The sequence below is a fragment of the Panthera pardus genome, unplaced genomic scaffold (assembly GCF_024362965.1).
Source record: "Panthera pardus isolate Hobbes unplaced genomic scaffold, ASM2436296v1 HiC_scaffold_1, whole genome shotgun sequence".
NCBI lineage: Eukaryota > Metazoa > Chordata > Mammalia > Carnivora > Felidae > Panthera > Panthera pardus.
In genome coordinates this window covers 42,431,466-42,455,972 of record NW_026526654.1, presented here as the reverse complement: position 1 = coordinate 42,455,972, position 24,507 = coordinate 42,431,466, and positions in this window count along the sequence as shown.

Genomic DNA, 24,507 nt, shown 5'->3' with positions numbered 1-24,507 from the left:
GACAATTATGTCTATAGATGAGTCTGGTGGCATTTTTTTGTCTAAGGAAATCATATTCCCGTAAATAAAATATTTTTGTGAATGATCAGAGATAGAGGGAGACGAGAATTGTAACCAACACTTACATTTACATATACACATATTTACATATATTTGCTTACACTGTAGAAAGATTTACTGTTAAAAGCCTAGCAAAATGGAGCTGAAACACTGAAAAGATAAGTTGGTCTCCTAGCTATGTCAGAATTTATACTGAGATAAAAAAAAATATCATTCATTTATTCTTTGCATAACTGAGCATATCATTTCTAATACCACAACTGTCTACTATGTTCTGGTCGTGTTTAAAGATTACAGGACATTGACATAATCAGTACTTTAAGGCCCAGAAATTCTATGTAACATTAGCTGAACTGCACAGAAATGGAGATCAGAAAATATCCAAGAAGGACATTGACCTTCTTTGTTCTAATGAGCCGGCTGTAAAATATGTATCACTTCGATTGCACTTCCTAACATAACGAATCACCAGGGAATAAAATCATGTATTTTTTGCTTGCTGGAAGGATTCTAGTAAAGAACAATGGTGAAGTAACAGGACAGCGATGAGCTGATTATTTAATAATAAAGGTGTGCCCATGATAAAAACAGTATCTTTTAAAGTTACATTTTTTTTCTATTCTATAGATAACCTTCACTAAAAAGCATAGCATAGTTCCATGATTCAATTAGATTTAATTCAATCAGGTTCAGCTCTATTCAATTTGAATACACACACACACACACACACACACACACACACACACACGCATGCACATACTTAGGAAATCAAAGTCATACCAAAACTTGGATTTTGAAAATAATTGATTTTTTTTCAGAGTACAAATATATATGACTACATCATTATACATATATATGACTTCATATGTAAACATATATAAAAATAATGTATATATGACTATATCATTAGAGTATGAAAACATATTATTTTGAACTTAGAAATTTTGGCAAGAGATTTTACCACAGAAATGGCACAAGTGACAAAAAGTATGTGCCAAATGCATGCTCGGGGATATTTTGGAGGAATTCAATGTTTTCTTAATCTCAGTTATCACACAATCATGCCTTTTTTTTTTTTTTTGCTCTTAGAAACTTTAAGAAATAAAATCCCTAAAATTTTTTCTCAGAATTATACAAACTGAAATGGAATTGTGAAATCTCTATCCGTAGCTATCTAAGAACACTGGGGAGTTGGGGAGAGAGAATATTTTGGGGATAGATAGGAATTGCATCTTGATGAGAGGCTTGGGGACCTTAGGGAGAGAGTAAGTGGTGAGTGAGAAATTTCTTGTGGCTGTGTGTTAGTTTGCTAGGGCTGCCCTAGTAAAGTATCCCAAGTGGGATGACTTAAAACAAGATTAATGGATTGTCACACTTATCCTGGAGGCTAGAAGTCCAAAGGTATCGGTAGGATCATGTTCCTGAAACCTACAGAGAAGAACCCTTCCTTGCCTTTTTTGAGCTTCTGGCATCTTTAAAAATTCTTGGTGTTCCTTGGCTTGCAGCTACACTACTCCAACCCCTACCTCTGTTGTCAAATGGTATTCTCCCTATGTCAGAATCTTCATATGATGTTTTCCTCTTCTTACAAGAACACCAGTCCTAGTGGATGACCTCACCTTAACTTAATTACCTCTGCAAAGACTCTATTTCCAAATAAGGTCACATTTAGAGGCGTCAGGGGTTAAGACTTTAATATGTCTTTTTGAGAGACACAATTCAATCCGTAACAGTAGATATGATTTGGATACTTTTGTATGGAAAGTGGTATCTAATATCTTATATTAGGCTCTTAGCAGAACTGTTCTGTGTCTAATGCTACTAGTGCTGTTATCTCCAAGTTTTCAATAAACGTCTATTGCTTCCTGAGTAGCATTTTCACAAAATCAAGGTAAAGGACCTTTATTCCATGCCTTAACCCATGTGGGACAGAGGAAAGAGAACAGATTTGAGCACTGAATCATATAGAATACAACCTGAGTTTTTGTAGTAAAGAAAAACACAGCGGTTTAAATAAAGCAGAAGTTCAATTCTCTCTCATCTTACAGTCCATGCATAGGTCACCAGACCATTTCAGGCAGGCGATTCTGCACAAGGCCATCAAGGGACCCAAGTTAGTTTAGTGAGCACTTCTGGGTCCAAGTTGACTGTTCCATTGTTACCTTTCCCCAGACCACAGAAAGTAAGAAAGACATTGGAAAGGCAAATAGCTTTCCTTTTGAAGGACAGGATTCAAAATTTGCAAACATCGCTTCCTCTTAAATATCGCTGGCCAGAACTTAGTCAAATGGTCACATCTGGATACAGAAGAGTCTGGGAAATGTAGTCTCTACCCAACCAATGGTGTGCCTTGCTGAAAAATGGTTAAAAGGGGATTCTACTTCAAATAATAAGAGAGAAAATGGAGACTGGGGGATAATTAGCAGTCTCTGCCAAGGGTGATAGTAACATAAGTTAGACTGGGAGTTCACTGATAATGAGAAATTGTAGTTAGAGGTAACCAAGTTAAGCCCCCATGAATTCTCAGGGACCCCAGGACTTCCAAAAGATAGCATAGCAGTTGAAAGTATATGGGGAGGGGGTAAATGTGGTGTTTGGCAGAGGGCCTAACCAATATATATATATTTTTATTTTCAAAGTACATGGTGACCACAGCTGATAACTAAATTTTATGTAATAAAAGATGGAGCCTTGTGTTGGAATCTCAGCATTAAAAAAATTTTTTTAAAGTAAGAACTACAGTGAACTACCTTGCAGATTTGGTTTTGAAAAAAAGGGGAAGAAGATGATTCACAGTTGATTTGTAATCAATCAACACTTATTTATTGAAAAATAAGCAAGTAAAGAATTTCAGAGGGAAATTATGGGAAACATAAAGGATAAAAAGAAGAAAGTCACCTTCATCTTGAGACTTAAAACAAAGCATTAAATTTATAATGCTGATACATATATATACTGATATGTAGTATTATTGTATATAGATAGATACATATATTGTTATATATTATTATTTTTATTAGATAGCTTATAATGATATACAGTTGACCCTTGAACAACATGGGGGTTGGGGATGCCAACACCACTGTTCCTGTGTAATTGAGAATCTGTGTGTAACTTTTGACTCCCCAAAAACTTAACTATTAACAGCCTATTGTTGACCCAAAGCCTTATTGATAACATAAACAGTTGATTAACATATATTTTATATGTTATATAATACATATAGACTTATAAAAACTGTTTATAATCTATAATATAGAATACATATGCAGCCTTGCAAAAAGGTAAGCTAGAGAAAAGAAAATGTTATTAATGAAATCATAAGGAATAGAAAATACATTTACTGTACTGTAATTTTCCAAAAATTCAACAAATACGTGAACTCACGCAATTCAAACCCATGTTGTTCAAGGGTTAACTATTGTAATGTTACTACATATATCTTATACAGTTTTAGTAGCAAGCCATACAGAGAAGACCAAATAATTCTGACTCATAAATTTAACATAGTGTTTCCTAAATCACTTTGAAAATAGAATGTCAATGCCAGTCAAGATATTCCCTCAGTAGAATCTTACATAAAGATGAGCATCAATGAACAGAAACTACACACAACAGGGATGGATCTCACAAACATGATGAGCAACAACAGCAACAGAAAGCCAGACACAAAGTACATAATACATGATTTTATGTATTTAGTGTTCAAAATCGGGCAAAATTAATCTATGATGTATGTGAGGAAGTCAAGACAGTGACTACCCTTGGTTGAGTGAAATGGTGGAAGGGAGTATGAAGAGAGCTTCCCAGGATGGTGGCAGTGTTCTGTGGCTTGGTTTGATAGGTGGTTACGTGGATGTATTCTATATGTTGGAATAGAGAGCACTCTGCATTGGTGATTTGTGTACATTTCTACATATAGGTTGTACTTCAATACAATTAAAAACATTAGTTCTATTGCCTTATGGTTAGGTATCATACAAAATAATTAGAAGGTACAATTTCAGCTCTTAGAGAACTTAATAAATCCAAGTGGAGAAAATGAAATTCATGCCGTGTTGTGATTTGATGGACATAGAAGCAATAATTGCAAGAAAAATAGTATGTATGCCACAACTTAAATGAGGAGGATAAATTTATGTAAAAGAACTCCAAAGATAAGCCTTTCCATTAATTTTGTCTTCTTGTGGGTACAGTGTTTGCAAAAGACATGCCGTATTTTGTTTTTAAAAATGTATATATCTTTTAATTTAAAAAAGAATGTGATTCTTTACATATTAAAACTTAAAGGACTCTAAAGGAGATAAAACAGGTTGTAGGAAATCTTAAAGCAATTTCTTTTTTATTTCTTTTTATTTTTTTAATGTTCATTTTTGAGAGAGAGAGAGAGAGAGGGAGAGGGAGGGAGGGCAAACACGCACACACACACATGGCTGAGTGGGGAGGGGCAGAGAGAGAGAGAGGGAGACAGAATCAGAAGCAGGCTTCAGGCTCTGAGCTGTCAGCACAGAGCCTGACATGGGCTCAAACCCATGAACTGTGAGATCATGACCTGAGCTGCAGCTAGATGCCCAACCAACTGAGCCACCCAGGTGCCCCTAAAGCAATTTCAACCAGCAGACAATAGTAAAGTTTAACAAGAATATTTGACAACTAAGTGAAGTGTTCATAAAGAAGAAAAATAAGCCCATGACTCCACAGCACTTGTATAGCTATTGATCTCCTAGGTGTGGGAAAAATTTGTCTGTCCTTAATGAGTTTCTAGCCTACTATTTTTCCATCCTTTTCTTTCTTTGGCTTATGTGAGTAGACCTGTATATGTGGAATTCATTGAAAAAAAATTTTTGCAACCCCAAATACTGATCAGTTATAATCGCCATGGCTTCAACAGAAACCTACAGAAAAATGATCTCAAAATGGAAATAACCTCATCTTTTTCATCACAAATTGTAGCACTTCTAAGTTACTGGACATTTACATTGCATAGTACAGTTAGGGCTACAAAATGTAGACACCAACCTTAATTTGTATGATATACTCTAACTTCAAGTCAGTTGTTTGGAACTCATGATCTCTTTTATGGGAAATCTGTTTCTTAAAACTTAAATGGGAGTCTTTTCTGTGAGGATCTGAAGTCTTGATACTCTCTTCTTATCCTATCCCTGTAAAAATCACCTTCGTGGGATCTGAAGCAATAATGATCCTCTTAACACAACACATCTCATTCAGGCCACTTGAGAAAATTCTAATGAGTTGAGAAGATCCGTAAAATAGTTTCTCAGGAGTAAGATTACATGTTTATTTTGTACATGTGCCCAAAGGCTTTGCAATGAGTGCATTTTTATAATTCTAATTGATTTCCAGAGTACTGCCCATTCTTTTTACTATGCTAATGGCCAGAGGCTATTGAGAAGGGAGCAATTTTAGAAAATCCTGAATAAAAACAAACTAAACATCCCTGCCAATTTGAGAATCAGCCAAACTATCCAATTGCCTTTTTTATTCTTTTTTTTTTTTTTTTTTTTTTTTGGTTTATTTGGCTTTTCTAGTTTGTTGGTAAGTAAGAACAGCAATGACCTTTAGTTTATTCCCTCTATTTGGTAGAGCCAAACTTTAACTGGCAAGACGTACTGAAATTCAGGCGACACTATTACTTTAGTCATATTTTGAAAAACTTTAAGACTGAAGAAAAAACATGGCATTAGGGTAGACAGAAACTTCTTTAAAAATGCAGTGGAAGAACATTGTTTTGGGATGTGGTTCTTTCCCTTCCTGCTGTCTCAGGCACTCAACCTTATTTTCTTTTCTTTCTTTTTTTTTTTTTTTTAATTTTTTTAATGTTTATTTATTTTTGAGACAGAGAGAGACAGAGCATGAACGGGGGAGGGTCAGAGAGAGGGAGACACAGAATCTGAAACAGGCTCCAGGCTCTGAGCGGTCAGCACAGAGCCTGACGCGGGGCTCGAACTCACGGACCGCGAGATCGTGACCCGAGCCAAATTCGGCCACTTAACCGACTGAGCCACCCAGGCGCCCCACTCAACCTTATTTTCAAGTGCTGTACCTTCCCAGTGAAAAACAAAAAAGCAGCATTTATACTGTTAAATTTGATTAAAAAAATACAGTGAAAGGAAATGATCAAACTTTATATTCTGCCTTTGTTTCTGTATTTTTGAGAAATTCTTCAAATTAAGAATCAGTCTAAAGAGAAAAATCTCTTAAATTCCATGGCCATTAGTAGTAGCTCATTACGCAGGATTCCTAAACCCAAGCCATTCAAGTTGCTTGTTTCAAATAACTTTGCTCCTTTGTATTTCCAAGTCGCACTATACATGTTTGTGGACACAAAGATAATGCCTTGTGTTTTCTGTCTCTTGGCTTCCAACCGTGGCACCTAACATAATCACATTATCATGTCTTGGAGAGTGCAAAGTCAGGGGTAGCTTTTGAATGCCCATCTCTAGCCTTTATTCACACATCACCATCTCGACCTTTGATTTCTCTCTCCTACAAATTCTCTAAGTTAACTTTATTCCTGCTCCATATTTTTACCACACTTATATAAGTTTCTTCTGTCAACATCTAAAAACTTCAACTTTTGTTTTCTAATCTTATGATTATTATTTTAAAGTTTATTTATTTATTTTGACAAGAGAGAGAGGGAAAGTGCAAGTGGGGGAGGGGAAGAGAGAGAGAGGGAGAGAATCCCAAGTGGGCTCCACATGCCAGCCTGATGTGGGGCTCAAACTCACTGAACCCAAGTCATATGCTTAACGGACTGAGCCACCTAGGCACCCCTTATTTTTTATTTTAAATGATTATTGTTTATTCTCTGTCCCTTGAGTCTGTTTCTATATATTTTAATACATATATGTACGTATGTATTTCGCAATTAAACTATTTAACACTAAGTGAGAAAAATAGTATTTTTGTCCATATCCTATGTTGTTCCTCTTCTGTGAAAAGAACTGTGGTGGAGTTTTCAGTGCAACTGCTGTTGCATTTTGTTGCTAGGGAATTGCTAAAGGAAATCAGCAATCAAGAACTAAAGCAGAACTTCACTATTGTATAGATCATTAGACCCAGCTGCTTGGCAGGTATTGGGAAGGGGAAAACTCACAAAAACTCTTCAAGATTATTCTGGAGAAAGAGCCATTGCTTCTGAAAATGAATGTCAAGTGAGCCTTCATCAGTTCTTAAGAGCAGAATTCTATTTGGCTTTTCAATCTTTCTTTATCCCTCTTGCTGCATGCCTACAGATAAAGTATAATTTTTGAGAAAATACACAGTAAGCCCTAGGTAGTCACAGCCTTTGGAGAAGTATATCTAAGAGGTCTGAGATCTTTTTTTTATCAGGGTGGGAACTTAAAATTAGAGAAGTGAAATGTGTTACTCAAGGAAAGCAACAGGTGAAATAGGAACTGAAACACAGGGCTTGACTGAGTCCATTGGGCTTTTCTCACTCTTCTGCTATACAGCTGGAGTCACTTACAGATGACCACACTTAACGCCAGTGTTTGTGATTCTCAGGACACGGGGGAAAAGCAAAGACATTTCCTTAACAAAAATGTTGAGACAGCCCAGAGTTGGCCCCTGCAATCATTTCTAGGTGGCTATAAAGAGAAAGCTACGGGCTGGCACAGAGGAGTGAATGTCAGTTAGCAATTCTCAGACTCAGCACAAAGACCAGGTTAAAATGATGGAATAGAAAGAGTGACTTGACGACTGTAGTTTTGATGTCCTGGTTAACCTCTGATGAGAATGGGGAAAGAACTAGGTAAGGTAGGAATGGAGTGAAGAGCAGTTTATTCCCAGGCAGGACAGCAACAGTTACACGCGAATTTTATGCCAAATTTAACCTTCTCAATCTTGTCTCAAGCCCCATTGCTGCTGATTGTGTCTGACCTCCATTTTCCTCTTACAACCTTGGCTCCAAGTAGACTGACTGGCCATTCCTGGATGCACTGTGCTTTTATTAATCTACTTTTAAGGTCTCCATGTCTTTATACACAAGCAGTCTTTGACTTTCATCATTCCACTATGCATGAATTCATTTATCATGGGTCAATTAAATAACACCAGTTCCTCAACAACACAGTTTGGCTGTCATTTATCAGGTTATATAAACTACGACTAATTGTATAAAGCACAAACTTTGCTAACTCTTCAGTGCATCACAATCAGTGAGCAACCATGTTGCTTCTTTTAAGACTTGTTGGTGATTGGTCATCGCACGTCTGTCATCCATTGTGTGCACAGACTGTATGATGGTATTTTACAAAATGGATAATTGAAAGAATTGGCTATCAATGATGAAAGTGTAGCAAGGAAATGAAACAACATAATGCTGAAAGTGAAATTGGAATTGAATGCAAACAGAATCACAGGAGAAATGGCTGGCTAAAGGAATGTTGACCGCTGCCACTGGCTGAGACTCTCTAGATGGGGGGCCAGAGGCACTTAGCAAAGGTGAGCTTATCTGTACTGAGGAAAGTGGTTGTGATGGAAGGACAAAGATGTCCCAGAAGAAGTGACAAAGTCAAAAAAAAAAGCTTCACATTAAAGGAATTCTTGAAGAAATTTCTGACACCGAAAGCACAAAGGATGAAGTGTTAGAAGCTGATTCACACTTAGAAGGGAATATGACAACTGACCAAGGCATAAAAAAGATGCTTCTTCCATGTTGATGAGAAGAAAAGCACTCTTCAAACAACTTTGACAATTTTTGTTTTTACAGTGAGATGCAACACTTTAATTCTCGAAGTTTCTAATATCTAAAATTACAGTATACTAAATATTGATTTTACTCATTTTCATTTATCTCTATGTTTATAACCAACAGTATGGTAGCTTTAATGTTTGGAGAAAAAAATTAATGGTCACAGAATGATCTCAATTTTTCCTATTGGTTATTAATATTGCTTTGTACAATTTCAGCTTGTGCATTTTTATGGTTCCGTATGACTGCAAAGTGAGAACTTCCTGTAGATAGAATTTTGTATCCACCTCCATTATAACACCTGTCATGTTGCGTTGTCATGATTTACATGTGTCTATCTTTCACATGAACCACTGGGCCTTTGTGGAATAGGAACAGAATCCTCTGTATATTCCCCTAAGGCTGTCTATGGCAACTGGCACACAGAAAACCCTCAACAGTTTTGTCATTTGATTGAAATAAATACCTTCTTAAAATTTTTTTTTAAATGTTTATTTTTGTCAGAGAGAGTGAGAGTGTGTGTGAGTGAGAGAGGGACAGAGAAAGAAGGAGACACAGAATCTGAAGGAGGCGCCAGGCTCTGAGCTGTCAGCACAGAGCCCGACACGGGGCTCAAACCCACCAACCACAAGATTGTGACCTGAGCTGAAGTCAGGCACTTAACCAACTGAGCCACCTAGGCACTCACGAAAGAAATACTGTCTACTTAATCTCAGAAATTTTTCATGGAAAGCATATTGAACAACATATAATTTCCATATTTGTATGTTCTTGTACCTAAGATTATTAAACAACCTGAGGACTAGGTGATGACTTTGAGAACTTTTAAGATCAAAGAGATTGGAACTCTGTCTCTCAAAAAAAAAGTTGACAAATACTCCCTATAAATAGTTGATTCCTGTAACAGTTTGAATCAAGAATGTCCTGATAACAATTTTTAGACAAAACTTTGTACCTCAAGGCAAATATAAGGGAACGTGTGCCTTTATTAGTGTTTATCTAACTGATTAACAGATTAAAATAAGCACTCTCATAGACCTAGAGTGTTTCTAAAACACACTAGATACAAAATAGATCTTTTTTCTTAGTTATTATTATTTAGTCAATTTGGTTAGAAAGTTGTGATTGTAGTGGAACTTGCTTGAAATTAATTTTTGATAAAATGGTAAAAATTGTTAGTGTCTTGCCATCTATTTCACTTTCTCCATATCTTTTAACATCAACTCAGTCATTACAAGTCATTAGGGAACATAGATTAATTGAGAGTAGAAGAGGTTTTGTAGTTTGATTGTTGTTATATATTTCTTATAGGTCAGTGCTTCTTGAACTCTCTACTGAAGACAGTTAGTTCAGTAGAAGTAGTAAGTTACTAGTAACTTACTAGTTACTGTGTAACTAGTATATAGCTCATGCCACAGGTGACTAACAAGATGAGCCCATTAATCACATTGTAGCCATGTCAAATTACTATAAGAGTTTTCTAAGACTTACTTGCAAATTCTCTATCCATCTTGCTGTGGACCAGTTTGTGGTCCATGCTTCAAGTGGCCCACTGATAGGCCAGTCTGTGCTCCCTAAGTTCAGCAGTTTAAGCTTTTTGATCACTAGAACTTTAGTTTAGCCATTCGTTCTCATGATCACATCCTTTCCCATGGTGAGCACAAAGCAGATGTTCAAGAGATGAGCTAACAAACCAGTAAATGATGGAGAAGCCATCAACAAAAAAAGGAGTATCGATGAAGGGAACAGGAGTTCAAAAGTGAAAAGTGAGGTGCCATGAGGTAAACCTAGGCTTGGGTCAAAGCCCCTCCTAACTGTTGCTGGAGGAGGAATTGGGCATTGGGGTAGATTCTTGGGTTGCGACTCTGTTCAAAAGGTGTCAAGTCAAATATAATAGGGGGGATGGATACTCAATGATTTCTGTAAATTTTTCCTTCAACATTAGATCAACAGACCAACTGGACATCTGTAAACCACAAGGATTCTTCTGGCTCTGCTTCATGCTGTGTAGTTTCTAGATCTCTGAGCATTAAAATGGCATTGTAAGTGGTGTTTTGTCCTCACAACCCATGCCTACTATTATAATAAATACAAAATAAGAGTAAAACTTATTAAAGTAAGTGTTAACAGCTTTCATGCTCAGAGCACAGACATACTGAAAACCTAACTTAGAATAGTTTGTTGTCTAAGAGTCCCTTCTCTTTTTTGGCATGCCTATGGTGTCATTTTTTTCCACAGGCAATACAGAAAAATAGGAAACAGATATTTATTTTGTAAAGGAAATATTTTCCTTTTAGGGATAAGATGATAAATGCTAGGATAAGAAGTAAATAATCTTTCTCAAAGTATATATATTATATATTTATATATTTTAGTATTTTTATTAAAATGTTTTGTATATTTAATAAGTATATATTATATATTATAAACATAACATATATCTATATTCATATATTTTTACATATTTATAAAAATAAATTTTAAAATATTTTATGTATATTATACATACATACATATATACACACAGAGTAGGGTGAAGGTGGGTTAAATTAACAGTGGATAAAGAAGTAAATATTTTAACCAGGCTTTAGTGATTTGCACATACAACTAGGACAATGAATTATAGGATAATGTGCAAAGGAAACAAAATGTTTAATGGCCCCGGTACTCAGTTCACAGCTGTAAAAACCTACTTTGAGTCATGTTTAATTGAAACATATGCTTTCCAACAGTTTGCAAATTTGTTTTGAAAGTTAACCTGCCCATTTTTTACCTAAAGAAAAAAGATAAAGTGAGACATGCAAAGCATGTATACAGAGACTTTTAAGTATAAAATATTGCAACAGCTAAATGTCGAATAGTCAAAAATTTGGTTTTCTTAAGAATTCCTGTGATGATTTTTCATTAAAAGAATTCTCTGTTGCTAACATCTCCGTCAAAACTCTCTTTTCAGTATTCAAGTCAAATTTATGTCACTCCTACTAGACTTCCATCCCTTCCAAAAGAAGCTGAAAGGCAGTCCAGGCCATCATTGATGATCTGTTTTACATGATGGTGACATCATTCCTAGTGTTGGGAGTGGAACTCCAAATGAACATGAATCAAGTTATAATTTGTGACTAAAGAGGTAATGAAAACCAGTTTTATCCTTTCTTAGGAATAAATTCTGAGAACGTAGGCCATCCAATTGACTTCAGCTTTGGCAGCAAGTTTGAAATTAGGATACTGCAGTATATGATCATTTCTGACAAAATGAAATGATTCAGAGTGGAGGTGAAAATAGGAAAGAAACTCTATAAGGTAATTATAAAATCTTAAGCACCAAAACTACCAATATCCTTTACCTTGTATGATAGAGTGTACTGAAAAAGTTAAATGTAAATGTAAAGTAGCTGGAATTCTACTTTAAGAGAGATAGGGATTTTGATTTTTAAGGAAATCTTACTTTAAAAGAATTCCTCTGTAAACCAGGGGCACCTGGGTGGCTCAGTCGGTTAAGCATCTGACTTCGGCTCCGGTCATGATTCATGGTTCATGAGTTCTAGCCCCACATTGGGCTCTGTGCTGACAGCTCAGAGACTGGAGCCTGCTTTGGAGTCTGTGTCTCACTCTCTCTCTGCCCCTCCCCAACTTGTTCTCTCTCTCTCTCTCCCTCTCTCTCTCTCTCTCTCAACAATAAATAAAACATTAAAAAAATTAAAAAAAAATGAATTCCTCTGTAAGCCAAATAACAATGACCTATTCCATCTATTGTATATTATACTTTAGACTAACTTATGCTCATTTACATGATAGCATTTCTTAGATATGATAGGAATAATTTTGGTTATATGCTCAATAAATATATATTAGGTGCTGACAAACAAAAATAATGAAACAAATATAAGTAAAAGTTTATAATAAAAATATTTAAAAATGTAACCTGCTATAAACATGAATTTTCTTGTTCATGAAAACTGAAGAAATTATTTTCCTTTTTCGTTTCTTCATTCAACTTCAGCAAAAATAATTTCATAGGTGGTAGCAACTACTGGGTAATTTTCCAAGTGTTCATTACTTTGAAAAATAATTAAGAATTGATAGTTTAATTTTGTAATTATTGTTACAGAATATTTTTACAACTTGATACAGTTTAAAGCTTTAGTCACTCTTCCAGTGTCATCTGATTATGTAGAATAATTGTGATTAAAATCTTATTTTGCACAAGTATTTGGTGGCCATATAATGATGAGCTATTAATTCTTTTAAACATAAATGTTCTTTTACAATAGTGGAATAATATCTCTTTCAAATACAAAGATAAGTGAATCCATTCATAATATGTCAATAAATGTGTAGAGAGCATGGATAACCTCTGAACAGTATTACATATTTTGAGAATTACGAATGATGGGGCTAATGTTGAAGATTTCTGTACCTAATTAATCACTCAGTTTAGCAGAGAAATATTAATCTTAGACTAAATCAGGACCACCCATTACAATGAGAAAAAGCGCCGAGGAGATTCTAAAAGAGATGACGTATACAATTATAGAATAATTTTTAAATCTCAAAGTGGAAACAGTTCCAGGGGCATTATTTTCAACATTAATGCCCTAAGTTCCTTTTACAGCATTCTGCCAAACTTATCCAGCCTCTACTCACGTTGCTCATGAAAGGGAGCACAGTGTCCCTGTTAGACAGCCCAATTTCAAGGCCACTGAATGGTTAGTTTTTCTTATCGATTTGAAATCTATCTTTCTAAGCTTCTCCCCAGTGGGTCAGCACAGCCAAGTAACAGAACATTCTCCACCATCCACCCTCAGCTCCATCCTTTTCACCCTCTCCTTCTGAAGTTTGAGAAAGAAATAAACATTAAGAAAAGATGCCTACTTGCTTTTTCCCTGGAGGAGTTCAGCTATTATGGATTTTGTGTGTGTGTGTCAATAAAAAAACCAGTTGATATGATTAACTCATAAGAGGCAGCATAGCCCAATAGTTAAGTGCCAATGCTCTGAGTAGAGGGCCTGGTTTCAAATTCAGATTTTGCCTTTTACTAGTCACTGACCTTGGGCAAGTTACTTAACTTCCCAGTGCTTGGTGTCCTTGCTGCTATTGAGATTGGAATTATTTAATACAAAACATATGGAACAGTGTCTGGCACATAGTAAGCAGTCAATAATTGTGAATCATCAGTGTTACAGAACACATGGAAGTGAAAAGAGAGAAAAGAGAAAAAATAAGGGAGGAGAAAGGAGGGAGAAAGGAGAACTGGCATCGAAGAGTGAAGAAACACCACCGTTGTGCACACTGTGGGGCTCACACTCCTACCTAGCTTTCTTCCTGGAATTGTTCATCAACGGAAGGGCTTAGCTAGGAGGAATAGGATTAAGTGTGGAATGAACTAAAGAGTCCAGGGGACTGTGTGTGATGCTGGTCAATGTTGAATGTTCTTTTGAATAACATCAAGTATGTTTTGGTTGGCTTATATTTCACTCATTTAATTTTTTAAATTTTATGTTAATTTTTGTTCAGATAATATATTTACATAATTCCACATTCTAAAGGTATAAACAGGGAAAAATCTGTCCACTCTTTTCCCCAACCACCTAGGTCCCCACTCTGGGAACAATCCAATTTCATTAAATTTTCAATTGAGAAACTTTCATTAGGCCACCAGTAGAGACTTACAGGTCTTTAATTTCAACTTTCTGATTTTGGAACTCCGGTACAGCAAAGAGAGTTTTGTGATATGCTTTTCAAACGTCTTTGTTACCTGTTATTTTCAATTTTTAATGGTGGTATAGTTATTCCCAGTGAATAAATTTTGGAAATTGGATAAATCCTTCAAGGATGCTGTTTTGTTGAGTTAACTTGTCAAGATTTTATGTATTTTATGCAGACTGTATACATTATCTACACCAGAAGAGAAAATCTTTTATGAAGAAAAACCAGGTATGTTATATTTCATGTAGCCTTTGATCTATGAATTTGTCTTAGACTTGTGTTTCATCAAAGAAAAAAAAAACAGCCTGATACAGTTTTATCTATCAAACCTAGATTCTTTAACAAAGTCTGAGGAGACCAAATCATATTATGTTGGTCTGATTTGACTTTTCCAGGCAGTATATAGAAGGGTAAAAGGTCTCTGATTCTATCAAATATGCCCTGAAAAATAAATCTTGTGATTTGTTCATCCTCTCTCCATCTATCAAAATGAAACTAATAAGCAGTCCCAGATGCAGCAGTAGAAAAATGAAAAAAAAAAAAGGTTTTTTTGGCCCACACCAACCCAATAAAAACTAATATTTACCAGAAAGAGTGCTGATTGTCATTCTCCCCTCACACCTAACTCCACTGGCTTGAAGAAGAATTAACACAGGTGAAAGTGCAGATGCACTAAACTCTTCCATTAGCAGAGCTTTGCTGGTAAATATTGGATTTAACCTAAAGGTTCAAATGTGGACACACACTAGACTGGTGAATAGTGGCATGCAACTCTGAATTATTCTTTTCAGGTTACTTTGTGGGAAAAAATTCCTCTGGAAGCTCTGGCTTTATAATCATACATTTCACGTGTCGTTGACTTACAGTGCAAATGGTTCAGGAATGAGTTGTGTATGCAAGGCCATACATTTTTACACATATGGGTATGTACAACAATCAATATTGTGGCATGAGGGCACTATGACATCACTTTGAATGGACGTTTCTGTGTGTCACACTTAGGTGAGTGAATTGGGCTAGTTTCATTGGCTCCCTCTCTTTTATGACATCATTGTGTTGTGAATGGCTGAGATGATTCTCCATTTACCAGGGATTATTACCTCAAAATGAAGGTGGAAGTGTAGATTAGGACTACAAATGTTAGGACATTTATCCTGCTATATGTGTGTAGTGGGTCGGTAGGGGCCAGTGTTGGGGAGGTCTCTGTTCCATGGAGTCACTCAGGAATCCAGACTATCAGAGGATCCACCGTCTTGTGGTTACACCACCTGGAACACACGGCACCCTCAGTCATCACAGCAGGAGAAAAGAATGCATGGATATCTCACATCTGTTCCTGTCACACGCTGATCAGATTCTGTCTACTCTTCACCATATGGAGAGCTGCCTCCTGCTCTCACTTATGGAACCCTCATCTCTTCCTCAAGACTTCCTCCAGGAGACCTCTCTATCTCCTTCTGTTTGACAATTCAAGCCCATTCAGTCTTAGCACCAAACTAAAACCCTCAGACATCTGGGTGATTTATAACCGTTATTATATTAGATGTGAATGTGGTTTGTCTTAGTCTAGAGCCTTTAAAATAACAATAAAATTATCTGCTCCCATCCACCTATATTGCTCCAATATACACACAATATAATGGCAAAACAGGGAAAAAGAAACCACAAAACTACAATTAACACTCCTCCCTCAGAAGGAAGAATAGGAAAGTATAGCAATCAGTAGTCTATACAATTCTGAAATCCCATTGGGTAGATAGCATGGGGTGAATTAATGTCAGCTTTAAAAAAAAACCCTAAAAAACCCTCAAAATCAGTAGCTCAGAGCAAAATACTTACTCTGGCTAAGGTTACATCCAGGAACAGGAATGTTCCCTGATTTGGCACTAAGCCTACTCTCTGGGAAGGGCTCTTTTATCTATTAAACTCTACAGTCCTTGATTTTGCCTTCTTGGCAGTTTTTCTATTTGCCTTTATTCTTCTTGGCCACCTCAGAGGTTGGCATTGGGTAATAGTCTCACCTTGGGGGCTGTGCAACTTTTTCAGTCCTCTTTCTGCTCAAGGAAGTTTCAGAACCCAAGAGTTGTTTCAAATGTTCAAGAAGTCATAGGATGGGTTTTTTGTTTTGTTTTTTTTTGTTTTGTTTTTTGGGTTTTTTTGGGTTTTTTTTTTTTTTGGCCCATGTCTTAACTTCTTTGCAGTACAAATGTTACAAAATATATTAAATAATCTATTTTGATTCCAATGATTTCCAAATTCCAAAAACTACAAGCACAATTCTTTATGAGATACATTTTGCAAACCTGTTATATAGTTTTGCTTTTTCTCTCTTAATATTAGATAGTGACTTTCTGGGGGAAAGCTATGCCTCTAATCTTATCTTTTTCTTGAGCCTCTTTACCCACTGTCAGGTTACACTGAGTTGCACAGAGGCTTTACCTGGCAGGCCTCTGTAGGAAGCTACCGTCCCCACACCACACTTGGTGCATGACCAATGCATTACAGACTCTGTAGAAGTTGCAGTCAAGGACTCTGGTTCCTCTGGCCAGTCATGCTCTTTCCCATGGTTGCATTCCTAGCCTAGGTGCCTTTGTTCCTAGTCTCTTTATCTGAGGCTTTGAGCAGAATCTTCTTTAGGTGCTTCTGCTAAGACCTCCTTATGGGGGGAGGAAGGAGACACCTTGAAGACACCTTTCCCCATTCTCAGTACCCACTCTTTTTCTACTCCTAGTCATTCCCTGTCACCCTCAACCTCTGTGACCTCAGAGCCAGAGTCCATACCACAAAACTTCATATAGTGAGATGATCTATACACATGTGCTGTTCTACCCGACCCCAGACAGATGTGCTGTTCCATGGGGGAAAATGAAACAGGGATGGTCAGTGCTTCCTCTGCTGTTACACGTCTTCTCAGCCATCACAGTAAATGGATAAAGGCTTAATCATTCATTGTTAACTTGCTGTTTTAACTGGCTACTCGGATACCTGACAGCTTAGCTTCTCTTTCTCTTCCAGCTCAGCTGAGCTTGTGATGAAAGGAGCACATTGGGAGCTGAAATTAAACTGGAAGCTGTGGACCCCACTGAATTTCCTTAAACTTGTAGGCCAGTTTCAGAAGAAGAAGGGTAACTGATCCTAGCAAACAACATTTTCACTGATTCATTTCTCAAACTCTACTTAATTTCTCCTGAATTTTAGCTTTCGTGGTTGCCATCTTTGGTAAGCTCCCCATGGTTGGAAGTGGCTTTGAAGTGATATCTGCTACATGCCTACCATATCATGAAATAGATATGTTATTACCCCATAAACTTATCCAAAGAACATAAATACTAATCGAATACCAGCATCCTACCTGCCATACATACTGTTGTGTTTGCTGAACCACTGACTGACAGAATGGTATGAATGACCAGATAACCACATAGGAACCTCAATACTGAGTCCTGGAATGAGAGCAGAGAGTAGCAGTAAGCAGAGTAGATGTGGGGATTGTGCAGTCTGACAAGGGAAAGAGAAGAAACAGAACAGCAGGCTGGAGGTAGGAGAGGAAAAAACACAGGAAGTAGAAAAGGCAATGCCTTCTGTTTTTACCTCAAAAAATCAATTCTCTGTCTCCTGATTGATGTTTCACAAAGCTTAATACGCTTCTGAAGAACAAGACCAGGAAATTGGAGAATGTCCTCAGCACTACCCTGCTGAGTTTCACCAAGTCTAGTTTGAATGAAATGAAAAATCAAAGTATAGGTATGTTTCATTTTCAACGGAAGCTTCAAGGGTTTTCCCCTTCATTTTTTTTCCTCCATAAAGATTTTACCCTTTGAATAAACTAATATGACACCTGGGTCTACATTCATCCTCTCCCTTCAGCAAACAATGATTTTGACCAGTGTTATTCTGGATATTTCATTGTCTTGTCAACAACAACATAGTAATTGGTATGAATGTCTGAAAATCAAAGCCTTTCAGAAATGATAGGCTTAATTTAGTCCCACTGGCATGGCTCTCATTAAATCAGTGAGGATTGTGTAGTACAAATGTCCATATTCCTTTAGTCATCACTGTAACAACCTCAATAAGCCTCGTTGAAAATGTACACGACAGGTCAGGGCTGTTGCCCAAATAAAGAGAAAATGGAAAGTGAGAGCAAGATAGTATAACATTTACCTTACAGAGATCATTAAGTAATCATTACTTGAATAAATTATGCATTTTGTATAATCTGAAATATTCTGTATTTAAGAGCCTTGGAAAGACAAATACACATTTCACTAAATGTTAAAAGATTCTGAGTTAAAGCTTAAAGGAATCGTTACTGTCTGCTAACGTGGGTCCCTTGGATTACTTTAGGCAAGAATGCTTAAATGATCTCTCTAGTGAACACCATGAGGTAGATTTCTGCCTCCAAGACTACTACCATCATAATCTCTACTCTTTTGGTGCCCATTCCCAGAACACATGCACCCCTGCACTGCTATAGTGTCAATATTTCTGTCCCTCCCAAATTCACATGTTAAAATCCTAACCCTCAATACAATGGTATTAGGGGGTGGGGCACTGGGAGGCAATTGGGTCATGGGGGGGGGGTGAAGCTCTTATTAAAAGAGATCACAGAGAACTTCCTCCTTCCTTCTGCTACGTCAGAACACAAAAGACAGCTATGTATGAACCAAGAAGCAGAGCCTCACCACTCATCCAAAACTGCCAGCGCCTTGCTCTTGCACTTCTTAGCCTGAAAAACAAATGTTTTTGGGGCGCCTGGGTGGCTCAGTTGGTTAGGCATCCGACTTCAGCCTAAGTCATGATCTTTCCAGTCCCAAGTTTGAGCCCCGCGTTGGGCTCTGTGTTGACAGCTCAGAGCCTGGAGCCTGCTTCAGATTCTGTGTCTCCCTCTCTTTCTGTTCCTTCCCTGCTCATGCTCTGTCTCCCTCTGTCTCTCAAAAATAAATAAACATTAAAAAATAATAAAAACAAATGTTTTTGTTTAAGACCCCCATCTATCTTGTTGTTGTTGTTTTTATAGCAGCATGAATGGACTAAGGCATATGCCTATATACGTGCATACACATACAGACTCTAATATAGAAAGCATGGCTTTAATGCATAGAAATCTCTCCAGAAGAACAGTATTGTGTTACTGACAAGAGACCTGGAAGAAGAAACCATAATTAGTACAGATAAATAGGAAATAGAATGAATATATGGAGGAAAAAAACATGAGATAATAGGGACAAGTTGTGAGAAGATATGAATGTACGGGGGAAAGAGAATGACAAACATCAGAGAGAGGTCAGAGCAGAATCCAGAGATGGAGTCTAGGGCAACATGTACATAGAACCCCAAGGGTGCCTTAGTTTGTTACAAAGTGCAGAATAGAATTTAAATCTCATCCAATGGAATATAATTACTGAAATAACAAAAGGCATTTTAAACTATAAGACTATCTCAGAGATTAATGGCTGAAAAAGTGAGGAAGGCATAAGCTTGGTCCTTAAGGGTACAGCAGGGTTCTCTAGATCTAGTGGATTTCCTAAAATAAATGATATTGAGGATTCTGAAAGGCTTGATGGTGTGGTACCCAGGAGAGGGTATTGGGATTGGAATGGGCTGTTTATAAAAAACTGAGGGCAAAACGGAATGGTTTGGAGGTCCCTCAAAGGAATTAAAATGCTCCAAGTGTGTTCCATGTCTGCCTTTCTAGAGGAAACAGCGCAGTTGATGAAGGTGTGTCACCATTGCACAGTGAAAGTGAAGACAAACATCTTCCTTCATCAACAGGCCAGGTAGTGCACTCAAGAGCGCAGTAGGCGAGGAGGAGGGCACTCAGCCTTGGTGACTACAGCAAGAACATCTGGCCTGTCTTGAGGGTTCTCCTGCTGGGTTGTACAAACTCAAGACTATCTCCCCTTTTAGTATTGTGACCAGGCCCATTGACTTTTGTGATTCAAAACAGCCTAAGGATTCCCAGATGAGGCAATGGTTGCAACAGTACAAACCATGAGTTTAATCAACTCATGCAGCAGAGGAAGGTTGGGTCACGCTCAGAGCAAAAAGCTTCAAATTCAAAATAAACCAACATGGAAAGAGAAAGGCATCATTGTTTCACAGGCTGTAAATAATGCAGCAATTTTCCAGGAAGAACCCAGTTTTTTAAGACCATGTTTGCAAGTTGAGCTGTGGGAAACTACATCATGAACAGAAAGCTAGTATTCTTATCTTTTAAAATTAAAAACTGTCTGAAATTCATATGTCACCGCATCCCTGAGGAGATAGGAACAGTTGATTTTGGTCTGCAACTTGATGCTTTGCAGTTTCTCAGACATGTGATGTGGAAATGTCCACTCCTATTTAAGGGGCTGGGACACTTACAAATGCCCCATTTAATTATTTCAGTAAGTTCTGTTCTTGCCTCTCACAAATTGAACTTTGTAACATTTGATTGGCAAAGCTTTTAGCAGCCAGTTTCTTAAAAATTGGAAATTCACCCTTGCTGGGCTCAGACACATTAAAATTATGACTGATGGAAGAATAAAGTACACTGAAAAGTGGCCGGGATTAAGCTGTAGGATGTTGGATGGGCATGAATGCCTGAGGATGCATTCGACGGATTCACTGGATCACAGCCCGAAGCAATGTAACATCACAGTAGAGAGCTGAGGAACAACTATAGCTGAGAGAATGTGCTAGTATGTGGCAGTCAAGGACAGGGTGACTTAGTTTGAGCAAAATTGCTGTCTACAGTATATGAGCACCATTCTTGAAATAGCAACAAAGCCTGTGGCATAGTCACGAGCAACAGATATTAGGACAACGCTTTAAGTCTTGCAAATGTGATATGGCTTCATAGTCAGATGTTATTTATTTAGCTATTCCTGCATTCAGGTAGAAAAATCATTGGTCCATTTTCTTCATTTTCAAAATAAATTAGTTTTAGGTTTGTAGAAGGACAGACACAAGTTATACAACCCTAGGATAACATTATTTGATGAAAAACAGAATTAGGATGGAGAAAATAAGACATATCCATGTTGAGTGAAATGGATTAAACAAAATGACTCTTAAATTATGAGGCAGACTTACAAATTGGTTTTGTGCCATGTGTTCCACAAAAAGTTTATAATTAGGGATATTGATAGATTGTAAAAATGTCCACTGGTTATTTCATAACCCCTTCCACGTCTTCGTCGTGCTGTCCCACATTGACTCTAGAACCTCATTATTTCTGGTAATTTGCATTGTCCAGTGAGACACTAGCAAGCGCAGTGTGAGCAGGACTTGGAAAGCATTTGCATATTCGGGCTTGCTCTCATGTTTCTACCTGGAACCCTGGGACTGCCATGTGAAGAAGCATAGACTAGCTCACTAGAACATGAAATGAGCCATCTAAGCTGAGGTCCTCCCAGACTAACAAAGTGCCAACTGCAGGACATGTGAGTGAGACTGTCTTGGACAGCCCAGTCCCAACTGAGCTGACTCTGAAGACCTGCCAAGCCAAACCACAGAATCATAAAAAAAAAAATCACGTTAAACAACTAAATTTGGACTTTTTTTATTATGTAGCAAATGGTTATCATTACATCCTTTAATAATAATAATACTGATATCTACCAACAATTGAGAATTGAGGGGCTCCTATCTGATGTGCCAGGCACTACGATAGATGATTGCTATCTAACCTTTAAATAGGGTAGGTGTTCATAATACCATTTACAAATGGTATCATTTATGGGGCGCCTGGGTGGCTCAGTCAGTTAAGCGTCCAACTTCAGCTCAGGTCAGGATCTCGCGGTCCGTGAGTTTGAGCCCCGCGTTGGGCTCTGGGCTGATGGCTCAGAGCCTGGAGCCTGCTTCTGATTCTGTGTCTCCCTCTCTCTCTGCCCCTCCCCCGTTCATGCTCTGTCTCTCTCTGTCTCAAAAATAAATAAACGTTAAAAAAAATTTTTTTTTTTTAAATAAAAAAACAAATGGTATCATTTATGTTGTGAGATAGGAATCTAGTCATGTGAATAGTAAATAACAATGTCAAGATTTATCCCCAGGTCTGCCAGATTATGAGTTCCATGCCCTTTCCATATTGCCAGGATGCTGATGGGGGCTTGTGTTGAGGAGGGGGGTGAGGCACAGACTTAGATGGGCTTCCCACATTTACTCCACATGGTAAAGCATCTCACACTCAACCATAATCTCTTTGTCTGGTGCCTAGCTGAGCAAAAGCTTGAGTCAGGGAGATCACAGGACATGAAACTGAGTTCACACTGGATTCGTTAATACTAGATCTGGTTGGAGAGTTGTGTTTGCTCTGTGGGAAAAGAAGGGAATAGCTATTATAGAAAAATAAAACCGTTTCATCACAAATTCAGACCTTTCACTTAAGTAATGATATTTGATTAATTAGAAGTTAGAGCTCTATTATGTTATGAGGCCAAACCTTCTCTTTTATTATAATATATTTTAGCAATATTTTCTGGTATATGTATTCACAGAATACTGAGGATTCATAAAACTTCTATTTGGAGAAAACTCTAGACCCTAAAAGTGAGAGTTATTTTTCTTACAAAGGTCCAGGGGTTTGGATTATTTAGGAGAGGAGAGAATATGCAGGAATACAAATGATTATTCACTGTATTTTAAAAATAAATAATTTTATGTAAGTGAATACAAAACTTTTATTTAGGGGCGCCTGGGTGGCTCAGTCCGTTAAGCGTCCGACTTCGGCTCATGTCACGATCTCGCAGTCCGCGAGTTCGAGCCCCGCGTCGGGCTCTGGGCTGATGGCTCAGAGCCTGGAGCCTGCTTCCGATTCTGTGTCTCCCTCTCTCTCTGCCCCTCCCCCGTTCATGCTGTGTCTCTCTCTGTCTCAAAAATAAACGTAAAAAAAAAAAAATTCAAAAATATTACTTAAATGAATTATACAATTTTATTTAAATGAATACTTAAATCAAATTATTTAAATAAATAAAATTAATCGTTGAATAGGACATTTATTTGAAGAAGGAAATTCCAACAACAAACCAGTCCATTCCTTTGCTTTTAATGCAACCCTTTATGACTCTTTTCGAAAGTTGGGACTCCATTTTTAATCTAAATCTCATTAGGCAAGTCTGTAAGAAAACACTCTTTACCCTGTAGGTGATAATGAAATAAAAAAGCCTATCTTAAGATGCTTATTTGCTCTTTTTGTAGGTTTAATGTATTTCCTTTTTCATTTATTAAATTTCTATCAACAACATATATTAAACCATGCCTTTCTCTGTACAGTAGTGATTTAAAAAGGGGTAGAGGAATATAAATCTGAAAAGAAAATATTAAAAGATATAAAGCTGTCTCAGTTCTCGCAAATACTAAGTGAACATAATGTAGTGTCAAAGAATTAGGTGGGATAAGCAACTAAAAATTTATAAACTCTTTACTATGACTTATCCCTGCAAACAGACATACACACATCAAAGAGATGATCATTGCTATGTTAATTAGGATCAATCTAACCACTATTACCAAGAAAAGTCTCCAGATCTCAGTCATTTAACAAAATAGAATTTTATTTCTCACTCACTTAAATTCTAGCTAGTTGCTCTAAACTTTAAAGGTCTTAAATTTCCGGGTTCTTTCTATTGCTTTCAATTTTTGCTGGCAAACCAGCCAGCTCTCCCTGAGTTTATATCTTCCCTGTGATACTTTGCTGAAGGAATAAAACAAGAGCAGGCGTACACGGTTTCTCTGACGCCTATCACTTCTCCAGGTACAGGAGGGATGTGATCTGCCTTCCAGTTCATCACAGGTGACAATTTCCCTGGATATTGTTTCTTAGTTTTCTTTTATCTGAAAATGCCTATTTTGCCTTCATTCATCCAGGATTCACTGGATTCTAGGTTGACAGGTTTTCCACCCTTTCTCCCCTACACACCTTTTTTTCAGCATTTTAAAGATGTTGTTGCACTGTCCTCCAGTCTCTATCATTTCTGATGAGAAGTCCGAGGTCACTGGAATTGTTGTTTCCCTGTGTGTGATGTGTCATTTTTCACTGG